The 13271-nt window shown below is 55.6% G+C and overlaps 1 protein-coding gene across 1 annotated transcript in view; it reads right to left on the reverse strand.

Annotated features, from left to right (window-relative positions):
• Ncmap (non-compact myelin associated protein) overlaps positions 1 to 9451 on the reverse strand; it is a 35670-nt gene extending 26219 nt beyond the window's left edge. The window contains exon 1 of the mRNA XM_047565489.1: positions 9419 to 9451. The gene's annotated coding sequence lies outside the window, so the exon portion shown is untranslated. The remainder of the gene's footprint in view (positions 1 to 9418) is intronic.
• Positions 9452 to 13271: the final 3820 nt, after the last annotated feature.

Below are 13271 nucleotides of genomic sequence, written 5' to 3' on the forward strand. Positions count from 1 at the left end.
TTAGCACCTTCCCTTAGACCAGTGGAGGATCCCCTCCTGGACTCTGAATTCCATGAAAGCAGGGGCTTTATTCAGCCTCAACCGCCAGCGCTGTGGACACCACGGGGCACAGCGTAGGCGGCAACGCTCAGTCGGTGCATGAGCTAAATAAGTTCCCACTAAGTGGATGAGCAGAGGGCCTCCAAGATGGCTGGCTGGCCAACAGCCCTGAGCAAGGGTGGAGCCCGGGCCACCGCGCCTGCTTCTCGCTCCACCTGTGGCCCCACCGTGACACAGTGTGACACTAAGCACGCGATGGCTCCGGGGGCCGTGGAGCTCAGGGGGAGGGCGCCGACTGGAGGGCTGGAACCAGAGAGGCACCAGTGGCCACGGGGCTCTCGGGCCGTGGGGTCAGAGTGACCAGGCCTGAATCAGTCACAGAACAGCAGCCGGCGTTCATCCGGTTCTCAGGGCCAGGCCCTGCTGAGGGTCTCGTCCCCCCAGAAGGACGCACATTATCATCTAAAATTTATATGTGGGGAAACTGAGGCACCAGAGGCTAAGTTTTTACCCATGATGCCAAGTGAGGTTGATGTGAACCAGGGAGTCTGACTTCAGAGTCTGGCCACGTGTGGAGGATTCCACTGTAAAAACATTCAGTGAGCGCTTACTGTGCCCCAAGCACTTTCTAAACACTTCATAAATAAGTTTCTCACTGGAATAGTCTGTAACCCATTTCACCCGGTAAGAACTCTATGAGGTGAGTATCAGGATCTTCACCTGAGGTTCAGAGGGGTTAAGTAACTTGTCTGGGGTCACACAGCTTGCAAAAGTGGTGGAACAGGGTGGAACTTAGACTAAATAGCCCAGAGTTCCAAATTTCAGTCTCTGTTTCACTGCTTCTTCTCGATGAGTGAGAATCGTTATTAACTGAGATTTTGTAAGGTGGAGAAAGGAGGAGTGATATCCCAGCTGGGACGAACAGTGAGGATGAAGACGGCGGGGGGGGGGGGCAAGACACACTCAGGAAGGGAAGTGGAGGGCTGGTTGGGGATGGGACAGTGAGGGACCCAGGACAGCGGAGCTGAGGGCCCAGGGAAGGCCAGGGTGTAGATGAGAGGTGAGGGTTTCAGTGGGAATCAACCCCTCAGGGAAGAAGCTCCATGCTCTGCTCTCAAGAATCCCTATGCTGTGACTCCATGTGAGGGGTTGGAAAAGTCAGCAGGTCAGAGCCTGACGGGCTCTGCTGGGTGGTCTTTGGAAAGTTACTTACCCTCTCTGTGCTTTTATTTCCTTTTCTGTAAAATGGAGGTAATAACAGGACCCCCCTTCACTGGATGACTGTCTAGGTGAAATGAAATAATAAGTATCAAGCCCCTGATGGTGTTCAGCACAGAGCAGCCCTTGAATAGTGTTCATTTTCCTCCCTTCCCAAAGATCTCTCCAAACCACCAGCTGTGCCAGAATCAAGAATAAAATTAATGACGGCCCTAAGGTGAGGGAGGAAGAAGAGGGGACCTGCAGCTTTCCAGTTTCAAAGTTCGTCTGAGACCAAGAAAAAAGAATTGGTTTCCATCCTGCTGTGTCAACTCTGGGTTTTATAACCGAGTCCCCAGGTAGGAGCCCTGTGGGGCCTCCAGGAGGCAGGCCGGCGGCCGCATAAATAAATACCCTGCACTCTGTCCCGGCGCAGGTGGCAACGCCCAGCCTGCAAGGGCGGCCTGGCCCGAGGAAGCTGGGTGGGGCCTGAGCTCTGCAGGGCAGGGCAGGAGACCTGGGATCCAGGCCCAACCCTGCCTGGGACAGGGACACATCACGAGCCAGCACCTCCTTAGGCGCTGGGTGCCTGGGAGGCGAGATTCCTGCGGGGCTGGGAGCTGTGGAGCCCAGGGGCTGCGCCCCAACCACCTGCCTCCCGCCACCCGTCCCCCCATCCTGCCTCCTGCACCCTCCACAGCTTGGCTGTGGGACTTCTGGGGACCTGCTGGCATTTGTCCCCTCTTGTGAGATGCAGGCTTTGGAATCAGACCTGGGTGCGAATTCCGACGGTCTTGTCACCTTGGGCCTGTGACCCCGAGGCCTGTCTCCTTCCTCGTTGTGAACACCAAAGGTGCTAAATATTTCGCCTTACTGTATGCACCAGGCACACGAAGGGCCCTGCAGGCCTACCTCACCCTCCCTCTCCTCCAAGACCACCCGAGGTTCCTGCCCGTCAAGGAGGCCATGCTCCCTTGGGACCCTCTCGTCCGCCTACAGCAGGCGCCTGGCCAGCACTGGCCTGGGCCGAGCTCTCAGTGGGGCGGCCCTGTCTTCCTTTCTATGGGAGGTGCCCCTGGGGACACAGTGCCTCAGTTACAGCCACGCTGCCAGCACGGGCTGCCCTTCAGAAGGCCCCCAAAGAAGAGAGGAGGAGCCCGTGTGGACAGGAGGAGAGCAGCCCCGGAGGCCTGGCCAGCAGGGTGGGCTCTGACATCCACTCTGTCCTCTGCTCCGACCGCCTGAGCCCAGGCCACCAGGCAGCCCCTCTCAGCGCTGTGTGACCAGGGAGCTTCTCTGGGCTCCTTCAGTGCCTGGACGTAGGGCAGATTTTTTTAATTGCAAATTAGGACATTGGTTCCAATGAAGTGGCCAAGTGTGGACCTGGACGCTACGGGATGAAGGCCCGACCGTGCGCCCAGCATTCAGGAACCGTCTCCCAGGTGCCCAGAGGGACGCGCGGCGAGCTTTCTTGGCCGCTTGGGGCTGGGATGTGTTAGTGTGAAGGACGGGCCACAGCCCCTCCCGAGGAGCAGCCACTTAAGGGAAGCAGAACTGGAATCACGGAACGTTGCCGCCCTCTCCGGTCTCCGAGTTCACGGATCCCTTCAAACAGGCTGCGGAATGGAGCCCAGTTCTGCCCCAGCAGCCAAACCTCCGGAGACAGCTCTGTCTTCCCCGCGCTGACTTCCTCCCTCGCCCACTCCTGCAGAATGGGTGGCTTCCTGTCCCCTAATCTCACCAGCACGTCCCCCTGTGCAAGCTGCAGTTTCCCAAGGGCCACACGGCACACCAGACCATGCCCCATCCAGAGGCAGAGCCACCTGCCCGCTTGCCTGGCGTGGGTGGCCCCATGGCGCCTGAGAGCACTAGCGCATGTTGGAAGTGATGCTGGCTTTCTGGACATTGTCTCCAAGTGGCAGCCACTGCTTCCTGCCTCTCCAGATCCTCATTCTTGGGACCCTCCCTCTCGGACCTGGGTCACCATGCTGCAGAGGTCCAGGGCACGCGGGGAGGAGCATGTGCTAGGTGACAGCCCCTGCTGAGCTCCCAGTGACCAGCCTGGTGGAAAGCCCTGGGAGGGAGCCGTCGCGGACCCCCAAGCCACTGAGCCTTTGGAGCATCTGGCCACAACCTCAGGATCTCCTGAGCGCCTCCCGGCCGATCCCAGCCGACTGAAGGAGGCGGGAGAGCAGGTAAGTTGTTTTAAGCCACCAGGTGTTGGAGTGGTCGGTTCCACCGCCCAGGGAGCCCGCCAGCCCACACCCAGCCAGCCCGCTCTGCCATGGCGCCCACCGCTCCAGCTGAGTCTCCTCCACCTCGGCTCTCTTCTAAAAATTGTTTGCAACAGTCCCGAGGGCTTTGTATGGAGAGCCCGTCTTTCCTTAAGACACGCTGGCCTCATTCTAAACAGAGATTTTCCTTCTTTCTTTTTTTTCCTCCCCGGGTTAGGGATCAAACTTGGCTTCGCACCCTGAGCTACATCCCAGCCCCCTAAACAGAAAATTCCTACCACTTCTCAAAATGGGAAACCAATGTCACTTGCCATTAAAAGAAAGTAACAAAGGGAATCAGATGAAACAATGTCATTAAGTTCCAGCTAGACAGGGCTTCCTTCCAAATGTCTGAGCCCAAGGCCCCCCTCTTCTCTTGGAAAGTTAAACAACAGTGCTTCAGGGACACTGTGACACAGGCAACCAGACCCCGAGTTCCAGGACCTGGAGTGACACACAGCAGCTTTTGGATCCCCAGATCTGGAACTGAGCCATGTGGCCTTGGATCCAGCAGTTCTGGGCAGCTTGCGACTCCTCCGCTTGACCGATTTGGGCAGTCCCTGGTTCCCCAGACAATGGCTCCCCGGATCTGGCCAGCTCTCAGCATTTAGGAAGGCCCCAGACTTTCCAATACTTTTTTTTTTTCAAAAACTAGTTGTGTCAGATACTGTCCTTCCTAGAGTGCCCAACACCACTTCTGGGTCTTGCGCTAACTTGCACACGCTAACTCTGCAGCTTGCACACGCAAACTGCAGCTCTGCAGCATCTCCTGGAACGGGCTCCTTTTATTATTTTAGTATTCCTCTGGGAGCACTTTCAATGTGGTCTTTGTGTATTCCACCTTCTGAGGCTTTATTTGCCCAAGAATATTTTTTTAATGACCTCATGTTTCAATGACAATTTGGCTGGCTTTAAGATGCTGGATTGAAAGAGTTCTTTTCTTTCAATTCTTTATGACATTACCTCCTCGACTTCCTTTGTGGGGTGTTGTTAGGGAGAACTCTGTCAATCTGATTTTTGCTCCTTGGTAAATGATCTGCTATTCCTGCTCTTTGTCTTTGTCCTCCCCGTTTCTAATTTTGCCATGGTATTTCTGGATTTTTCTTCTACTGTTGGTTATTGCATGAATCCTTTCAATCCGCGTTCATTCACCTCTCTGTAATTTTGGAATATTTCATCTCCATTAGTTCTTCAATAAGAAATATTTGACTGGCACTCTGCCAGGTATGACAAGAGGCTTCACCTTTAAGTCCCTGGGGAGAAGCGGGCTGGGCTCCTATGAGATTCCACCTGCAGGGCTGGGTGGGGGTGGGGCTAGAGGAAGGTGGATGGAGGAGGAAGTCTGAGCCCTGGGCTTTTCTGAATGGCTCAGTCCTGCAGGCTTCAGCTGTACCAGAGGACGTCCTCCTGGACCCCTGGACCGGAGCTGCCAATTTCTGCATGAATGAGGCAGACAGTGATTGACTCAGGACAAGGAGCAGGGACCCAGGTGAGGGAGCGTCCCTAAAGGGCAGGCAAGTGGTAGGGCCTGGAGTCCAGACTCTGTCAAGCTTCCTCATTCCCTACTCGTGCAGGAGGAAGCAGGAGACCCTCTGCGGCTGCAGGTTCCTCCTCCGTGGGTCCAGTCAATGGTGGATTGAAATACTTGAAAATCAACTGCATCTGCATGGAACACACTCTTTTTTTAAATCCCCTAACACGATAACTGCTATTTACATAGCATGTACAGTCTTAGGTATTATAAGTCATCTCGAGATGATCCAAGATGATTTGAAGCCCACAGGGAGGATGTGGGCAGGTTTTGTGCAAATATGTCACCATTTTATCCTCAGGGACTTAGCATCCACGGATGTGGATGTCGGTGGGAGGGTCCCCTGTATGACCCACAGCACTGCGCTGGGTGGTGGGGAGTCCACAGGAAACCAGGCACAGCCCTGGCCTTCCTGGGGGTTACACTCTGGCCACACACAAGACTTGGGCCCAAATTCTGGCACCACCACCTGGGAAAGCCTTTCTGGCTTCAGTGTCTGCAACTGGAGATAGAGGTGGCGCTTCACCATAGGGTTCCCGAGGCTTAGGGGTAGGGGCGGGGGCTGTGGAAAGGCTGCCACGTGATTAGCACAATGGCCAGAGCACGGAAAGCTCGTGAAAATGTTAAGTATTCTTGCTACCATGACCAGTGGCGTTACTGGGGGAATCAGGTAGATAGGGACTTGGAGCTCTTTCTTAAAGGTACACGAATTCATTCCCTTTCATCCTACGGGCAAACGAGTCACACTTCAGGTTTGTACCTGGAGAGAAGGCAGAGGAGGGGCATCCCGAATTTCAGAGAAAGAAAGAAGACGGAATGAATGGGCTTGGCTCTTCGAAAGGTTTGATCAAAAAGCAGCAAGGGCCAAGGCAGTGGACGACACTTGTCATCCCAGCAACTTGGGAGGCTGAGGTACGAGGATCACAAGTTCAGAGCCAGCCTCGACAATTGAGCAAGGCCTTCAGCAACTCAGCGAGACCCTGTCTCAAAATAAAATGTAAAAAGGACTGGGGATGTGGCTTAGTGGTCAAGCACTCCTGGGCATAGTCCCTGGTACCAATAAAATAAAAGAGCAGCCAGGGGGTTGGACATGTGGCTCAGTGGTGGAGCCCTGGCTTAGCGCACGTGAGACCCTGACCCTGGGCTCAATTCTCAGGATGGGAAAAAAAAAAAAAAAAAAAAAAAAAAAAAGGCGGCAACAGGGAGGGAAAAACAAACAAACCGAGTTCTACTTTCTCGAACAAACTCAATACCATTAAAGGTGCTGAGATCACAGATAACCAGTCCTTTCCCCCAGTTTTCTTTTTCCTTCCCCCCTCCCTTCCTCCTTTCTCTCTTCCTGCCTTCCTAGCCAACAGGCGGTACAGCGAAGGGGTCAGAGCTCCACAGTGACGGGCGGGCCGAGTCCCAGGCCTGCCCCTCCTTTGCACAGGGGGCCTAGTGGCCCAGGGCCCGCGAAGCTTTCAGAAGCCCACAAATGTTGTCATTTCTTTCAAAATCCTAAGGAAAAAGGATCTTGTAGGTTGAAGAAAATGCTCTAATGTACCAATACAATCATAAACTTCATTTTAAATATTTTTTGTAAGAGAAGGGGCTCACAAAGGCCTAACAGCCTCAGGCCAGGCAAGTCAGAATCCATCCCTGCCTGACTCTGTGACAACAGGCAAGTTGCTTCATCTCTCTGGACTTAGCAGGGAACTAAGGAACAACCACACCCCCCAGGGATGCTGTGGGTGGAACAGGGACTGAGGCATGTGGAGCATTTAGCCCTGTGTGGGCACCGAGGAGACTCTCACGGGCAAGGGCTGCCGTTTGTTTGCCTCTGTGAGCTGCAGGCTGAAGTCCTAGGGACCCTCAGGAGGGAGGTGGGCTGGCACAGCAGTGGGGGCAAGCCACGCAGCTGCTAAGGAGACACCCCAGGCGGAGGAACAGGTAGAAACCTCAGAGCAAACCCCTGGGTGCCGGCGGCCTGTCAAACCCACGCAGGCCGCAGCGCGCTCCCCCGAGCTCCCAGCAGAGCGAGGGCTGTGCTGAAGAGGTGGGCTCTGTCCCTGACGGCCTGACCGGCTAAATGCAGGGGAACCGTGACAGGAATTTTACTTATTTGTTTATTCCGGTTCACGGTTTCAGAGGTTTAGTCCACCGTCGGCTCCGGGTCCCAGGCGAGGCGGAACGGTGTGGCAGAAGGCATGGCAGAGAAGCACCGCTGCCTCAAGGTGGCCGGAGAGCAGAGGGAGAGGGGGACAGGAATTTTAAGCCCCTGAGGCTGTTTGTCCTAAAAGTTGGCTCAGTGGCCCCAGACACAGGATTCTCCAAAGAGGAAACCCACACTCATTACGTGACTGCTGTGGAATCACCGTCTCTCATTAAGACATCAGGAAACTGAGGCTCAGGGAGGCCATGGGCTTGAGCCCAGGGCAGGGTGCAGGGCAAAGTCCCTGTGCTCTGTCCCTCTGCTGCTGCACTGCTGCTTGGAGCAAGGCCCGCCGGCCCTCCACCAGTGTGGCCAGCGTGGCCAGCCCCACCGAGGGCCCCAGTGGCTCAGGCGTGCCTGGCTCGGGCCACAGGCCCCCGAGCAGGCCTGGGGCTGGAGCAGAACAGACCTCTCTGTCTCAGACGTTGGCACGCCCTCTTTTCCATCCTCAGGCCAAACTGCAGCCACCTCCCGTGGGAGTTTCAAACCACACGAGCGGTTCCAGCCCCACCGCCCCGCCCCCGCAGCCTCCCCAGGAGTCCGAGGAGCCCCACTGGCAGCTCCAACTCCTTCCTGTGGCCCTGCCTCCTCCTGCCCACCGAGGATCTATACTTCAGATCAGCAGCTCAATTCAGGGCAAACAAGGGCTCCATTCTACCAGATCCCAAGGCAAAGAGCGGGATGCCAGGGGCGGAGAGACCTGGGCGGCTCGGGAGGCCGACGGATGGGGAGCCTGAGTGCGCCTACCCTCTCCGGAGCCCAGTGTCCTCGCCTTTGACCGAGGGGCACCCTCTGCTGCCTTCCGGGTTCCTGCAGCTCCGACACTGACTCCTCGCACTGGGACCAGTGGGGTGGGCTCGGCCTTTCTCTCAGAGACCCAGGCTAGCACACTGGCCAGGCCTCCTGGAAGGTGCAGAAGTCCAGTACCGGCTCCTCTTCTGACATGGAGGGAGAGTGGAGTGACCGACATGGGAGGGGGATCCACCCCTCAAGTTGGAAGTGGACAATGAAAACAGAAGCTCAAGGTCAGTTTCGTCAGGATCTCCCCTCAAAGCCAAGCACCCAGACGGCACCCTGGCTGTCTCCGTCCCACCAATATTCACTGGGCCCCTGACAGGTGCCAGGCGCCAGGCTGGGCCGGGTAAAATGAGGATCCAGGCAGCTTCGCTCTCCGTGCTCAGAGTTCACAGATATTAAACAAATGACGGGGACCATGACTGATAAAGGCAGAAGAAGCCACACGCTCTTGGAGGGGCGGAGTCTCCGGATGATGTGATTCTCTGAATCTGTCAGAAAAACTGCTTCCCGTGGAACCCCTGGGAAAGGAGGGGCTGGCCCAGGGTTAAGACAGCCAGGAGTTAGGAGCAACCTGAGTCCCCACCTGCACAGTGAACCACCGGGTCCCCTCCCAGCTCCGCTCAAATCCCACCTCTTCCAAAAAGTCCTCCAGGATTTTCCTCCCAGACTCCAGGGCTTCCTGTTCCTTCTAACCCTGTCTTGTATTTGACCCAGTCACCTCCTCCTCCCTCAGGGGTACCCTGAGGACCAGAGTCCTCTGCATCTTTCCTCTGAGGGGGCAGCTCAGTGGGTGCTGTGGGACCTGCTCCAGTCGGTCTGTCCAATTTGCTGATCTGATCGAAACCTGGGTTCCTCCCAGTGGGTTTTCATCTCTTCAAACTGCAAATCCTCCAGAGGGGCCTCCGCATTGGGCCGACCGTCAAGACGCCCATTTCACAGAGGAGGCAAACACTGGTCCCAAGCGAGTCAAAGCCCATTCTACCGCGCGGCTTTTGTTCCAGGGGTCTAGGTCTCACCACTGGGGGCTTGGATGGTGGGTGGGAGGAGGAAACGATTTCTAGACGCCCAAAATATTACCCCCCAGTGCTGGCTGACTCTAGGGCGCTTCTCCGTGCTGGGTGGGGTTCGGTTTGCACTCTGGACACCTTTACGCACGCGCTCGGACTCCACCTGGATGATCAGCCTCCCCCCACCGTTCCCGACCACCGCCCCAAAGGGTCAGGCACCAGACACTCACTCCCACGAAGGTGGGGCGAGATCGGGGGCGCCTCGACCGCACCCTCGGACTCTCCCAGCCGGGTGCGCCGGGCAGGTGACGGCGAGCCGCAGACCTGAACCTGGCCGCGGCTCGCACTCGGCGGATCCAGACGACACCGCCCCTCCTACCTGCTCGGACGACCCCGCTCGGCCTCCTGCCGGCCCCACCGCGGTCCCTACGCGTGGTGGCCGCCGCCGTCGGCTCCCGGCGCCGCCCACCTGGGGATCCCGCCCCTGCCCGGGGGTCCCGCCCCGGCCCCGCCCCGCACAGGTGATCTCCGGGAGCCTCGGGGGCCGCCTGGGGGTGCCAGCGTCCCGCACGCTGGAGTGGCGGCGCCTCCCCGCGGCGTCCCCACGCAGTTCTTGGGCCCGGCTCTTTTTGGGGACTCGGTTTTGGCACCCCTGGGTGCTCAGTCCCCGGCTACATCTTTCAGGTGAGACTCCGCAGAAGGCAACAGGACAAATTACGCTGATCTGAGCCCTGGGAACCTGCGGAGTGTCCTGAAAGTAGGAGGACGGAGATCTGACTGAAGGGTTTGGGGGCAGCTTGAGATTTGGACCATGGCGGAATGTTAGACCCCAGCGACCAAGGACTGACAGCTGGCAGGGGTCAAAACTTGCGCAGGGAATCAGACTCTCCTGTCAGGCTCTTGCTGTCTCCTGGGAGCCCAGAACTGTATGCCTGGCACACAGTAGGCCTCCACCGGTATTGATGGAAAGAGGGAGAGATCTTAGAAGGGGTAATCTCAATCCCCTCCTAGAACAAGGAGGGAAACGGAGACTTGAGAAGCAGAGGTGATTTTGCTCAAGGTCACAAAGCAGGTGAGTGACGAGGAGGATAGACCCACATTTCCGGATATCATTTTCAGATTATATCCAGAAAATGACTGGTTATGCATTGAGTGCTGGTGAGGTGCTTTCAAGCTCTGATCCTTTCCTCCCTGTTAACTATGAACTGAGAAAGAGCTTACTCTACCTTCATAGGAAACTCCAAGGTATAATTCCGTCACTTTCCTTCTTTACTAAAGACATGGGGCGTGAGGTTTCAAGGGCTTCCCTGTGGTGGGTGGACCTGGTCACTAGGAGGAACCGTGTCTGGAGCCAGGAGGTCAGGGGGAGTCTGAGGCACGAAACTATATATAGGGCCACTTTAGGATGTTTCCAGAAACTCTTCTGTGCTGTGTCTCGAAGCAGGGGCACAGCAGTCAGATGGTCTAGGTTCAAATTCTGGTTCATGGTTTACTAATTCAAAACAGCAGTAGTTTTTATAAGTTCTCTGAGACTCAGTTCCTTCTGGAAAGTGAAAATAATATACTATACTATGGTATGATTATGGTGAGGAATGCAAATGAGGCGTTTGTAATGCTGGCAAATGGGAGAACTATCTGGCTATGTGGTAGGACCTGGGGAGGGGAAGGTGCTGGCGTATAGGAGCCTTGGCATCTCCAAGAAGGTCCTCCTCTGAGAGATTTGGAGATTCTTCTGTTCTCCATGGCTGTGCCCCACCTCCTATGGTCTCCCTTAACTCAAGCCCAAGCCTGCAGAACACCTGCATGTCAGAATGACCTGAAGGGGCTTGGGGACAGAGTTTTGTCTCACCAGTCCTCCCCATAACCAGGGTCAGGCACAAAAGGGAGCCATGCCCCGTGAGGCACAAGAATAAGAAGGCTCCAGGTAAGCTTTATCTCTCAGCTTATTCATTCATTAAGCACTGCAGAATGTTCATGAAGGGCTGGGCACTTAGAGAGGCAGGGCTGAGTCAACAGCAGCCCCTCCCAGCTCTGTAGACCTCACCTTCCAGTGGGGGCAGCTCAGGGCCAGTTGGTACCCAGCGACCAAGGATGGTAATGCAAAGCAAAAGTAATTTGCTGAAAGTTCTATGAAGGAAGTAATAACACTCTGTCATTGGTCATTTTGGACGGGAGTCTGTGTGTGCCGAGTCTGAGGGCAGAGTGGACAGAATGAGAGCAAAGGCAGGCAGAGGTCAGATGCTGCAAGATCTTACAAGTCAGAGCAAGGAGTACAGACTTTATTCCAAGGCCTGTGGAGGGTGCGAAGGAAAGCAACAACTTGCTTTTGCCTACTTGCTTTTGCCTTTTTTTTACTGCTAAAAATCACCCGACTGGCTGCATGGTGATTGAGGGACCCCAGGTGGGAGGGTGATTGGACAGTAGGTAGCAGTGGGAACTAAGTGATGTGTGATATGTCCTGCAGGAAGGACGGACAGGAACTGCTGATGCGAGGAAGGTTAAAAAAAAAAACGGTCTTGAGGTGTCTTGGTTGCCGGTGAGTCAATTCGTGCCCTGAGCATCCGAGGCTTCCATGACCGAAATCTCCTAGCTGAGCAGGAGGCAATTCAGGGACCGTCTTGTCTTCCTTGGGCCTTGTACCAAGAGCCTGAGCCCAGGGAGGCAAGAACCAAGCCCAGGTCTCACGCGTGTTATGTAAAATCTGCACACACTCACAGTTCCAAGGGACAGTGTAGCCAGACTCACCGTGCCGCATCAGGAAGCCTCAGACACACAAGCACTGGGAGTTGGCAGCACGTGGGAATGCACGCGCACACAGAAAGTGGAAACACACGCGTGAACTCCTCCAGCTGTAGCATGTCTGTGCCTGTGTGCTGATTAAGATCTGAGGGACAGTGGTGGACATGAAGAAAGCGTGCTGATCTTCCCCGTCTTCTTTCCTAAAAAAGATGATGCTTACCTAAGCAGGTTTGCATGTCAACGAGAATTGCTTGTAGAATCGCCAGCAAGCCATCTTGGTCTCGGTTGTGCCACGGGGATTCTGTGTCCTGGGAGATCACAAAGTAGGAGGAAGGGCTTGGGGGTGGAGCTCAGGGGTGGAGTTTCAGCCTCACATGCCCGAGGCCCTGGGTTCAATCCCCAGACCCAACCATGGAAAGGGAAAAAGAAAAAGGACAAACGTTGCTCCACATGCCACCATCCACGTCCACATGCCGCCAGCGACCCTTCCCTGCCTGATGAGCAGAGGTCGCTGCGGCCTGCAGGCGGCTGGGTTTTCATCTCAGCCAGGATTGTCCGGTCTCCCTCCTTCCCTCAAAGCCTTAATCTGCTGTTCGTGGCTTTCGAGGCGGTTGCTGGGGGAACCAGCCAAATGTCACGTAGGATTAAAATGCAGTTTCCGTGGGGAGACGAAGCACAGGGAATCATGAGTCCAGAGAAACCCCAGTCCACACGGAATAGCCAATATGGAAAAGAAAGGATAACTGCTTCTGGAATCAGCTCCTTGCCTCTCAACCAAGGGGGTGGGGGACTGCAGAGGCCAAAAGACTCCGGTCATGGCTCTTAATTATTTACCGGGCACAAAGTGCTGTTCGTCACACGGCTGTTTCCAGATAGATGCCTGCTGCATGCTGCCTAGGGGTGGGACTCAGAGGAGGGCAGGGCTCCTGTCCTGTATGCCAACTCCCATTTCCCCTCTGGGAACATCTGAGGATGGAGAGTGAGGAGAGAAGAGAGTCAGGGACCAGCGTCAGGGTCTGGAACCCCCCCGCAGGCTGCGTGATCTCTCTGGGACCCTGTCTTCTTATTTGTAAAATGTCAGGTGCACCACGTGGTCTCAGAGACCTCTCCCAGCTCGGCGCTAAGTTCCATTCTCACGGCTGCCCCTTTAAATAGCCAGTCCGGGGAATTCCCCCAGAGCTTCCTCATTTTCGTGCTACATTTTAGGAATCAGCACAAACCACTTACAGGTAACTAAAGGGGAAAAGTCCCTTCCCAGAGTGAAAATGGGAAGCAGTAAATTAAGTTAAGCCCTTTGCCATCAGCAGAAGCCACTTTTCACCTTGAACCAGGAAGACAGGTTTATGTCTAGAGAATCTGAAGAGCACTTCCGGCTGCAGTTAGCCCTCACAGCCCTCTTGAGGCGGAACCTGCGTCCTCTGAACCTGCAGGGTCCATCACTGTCAAGCTCACCCTAGCAATCCCAGAGTAGAGCCAGAGAAAACAGTGAGAAG

This window comes from Sciurus carolinensis, chromosome 1 (genome assembly GCF_902686445.1).
Source record: "Sciurus carolinensis chromosome 1, mSciCar1.2, whole genome shotgun sequence".
In the NCBI taxonomy this organism is placed as follows: Eukaryota; Metazoa; Chordata; class Mammalia; order Rodentia; family Sciuridae; genus Sciurus; species Sciurus carolinensis.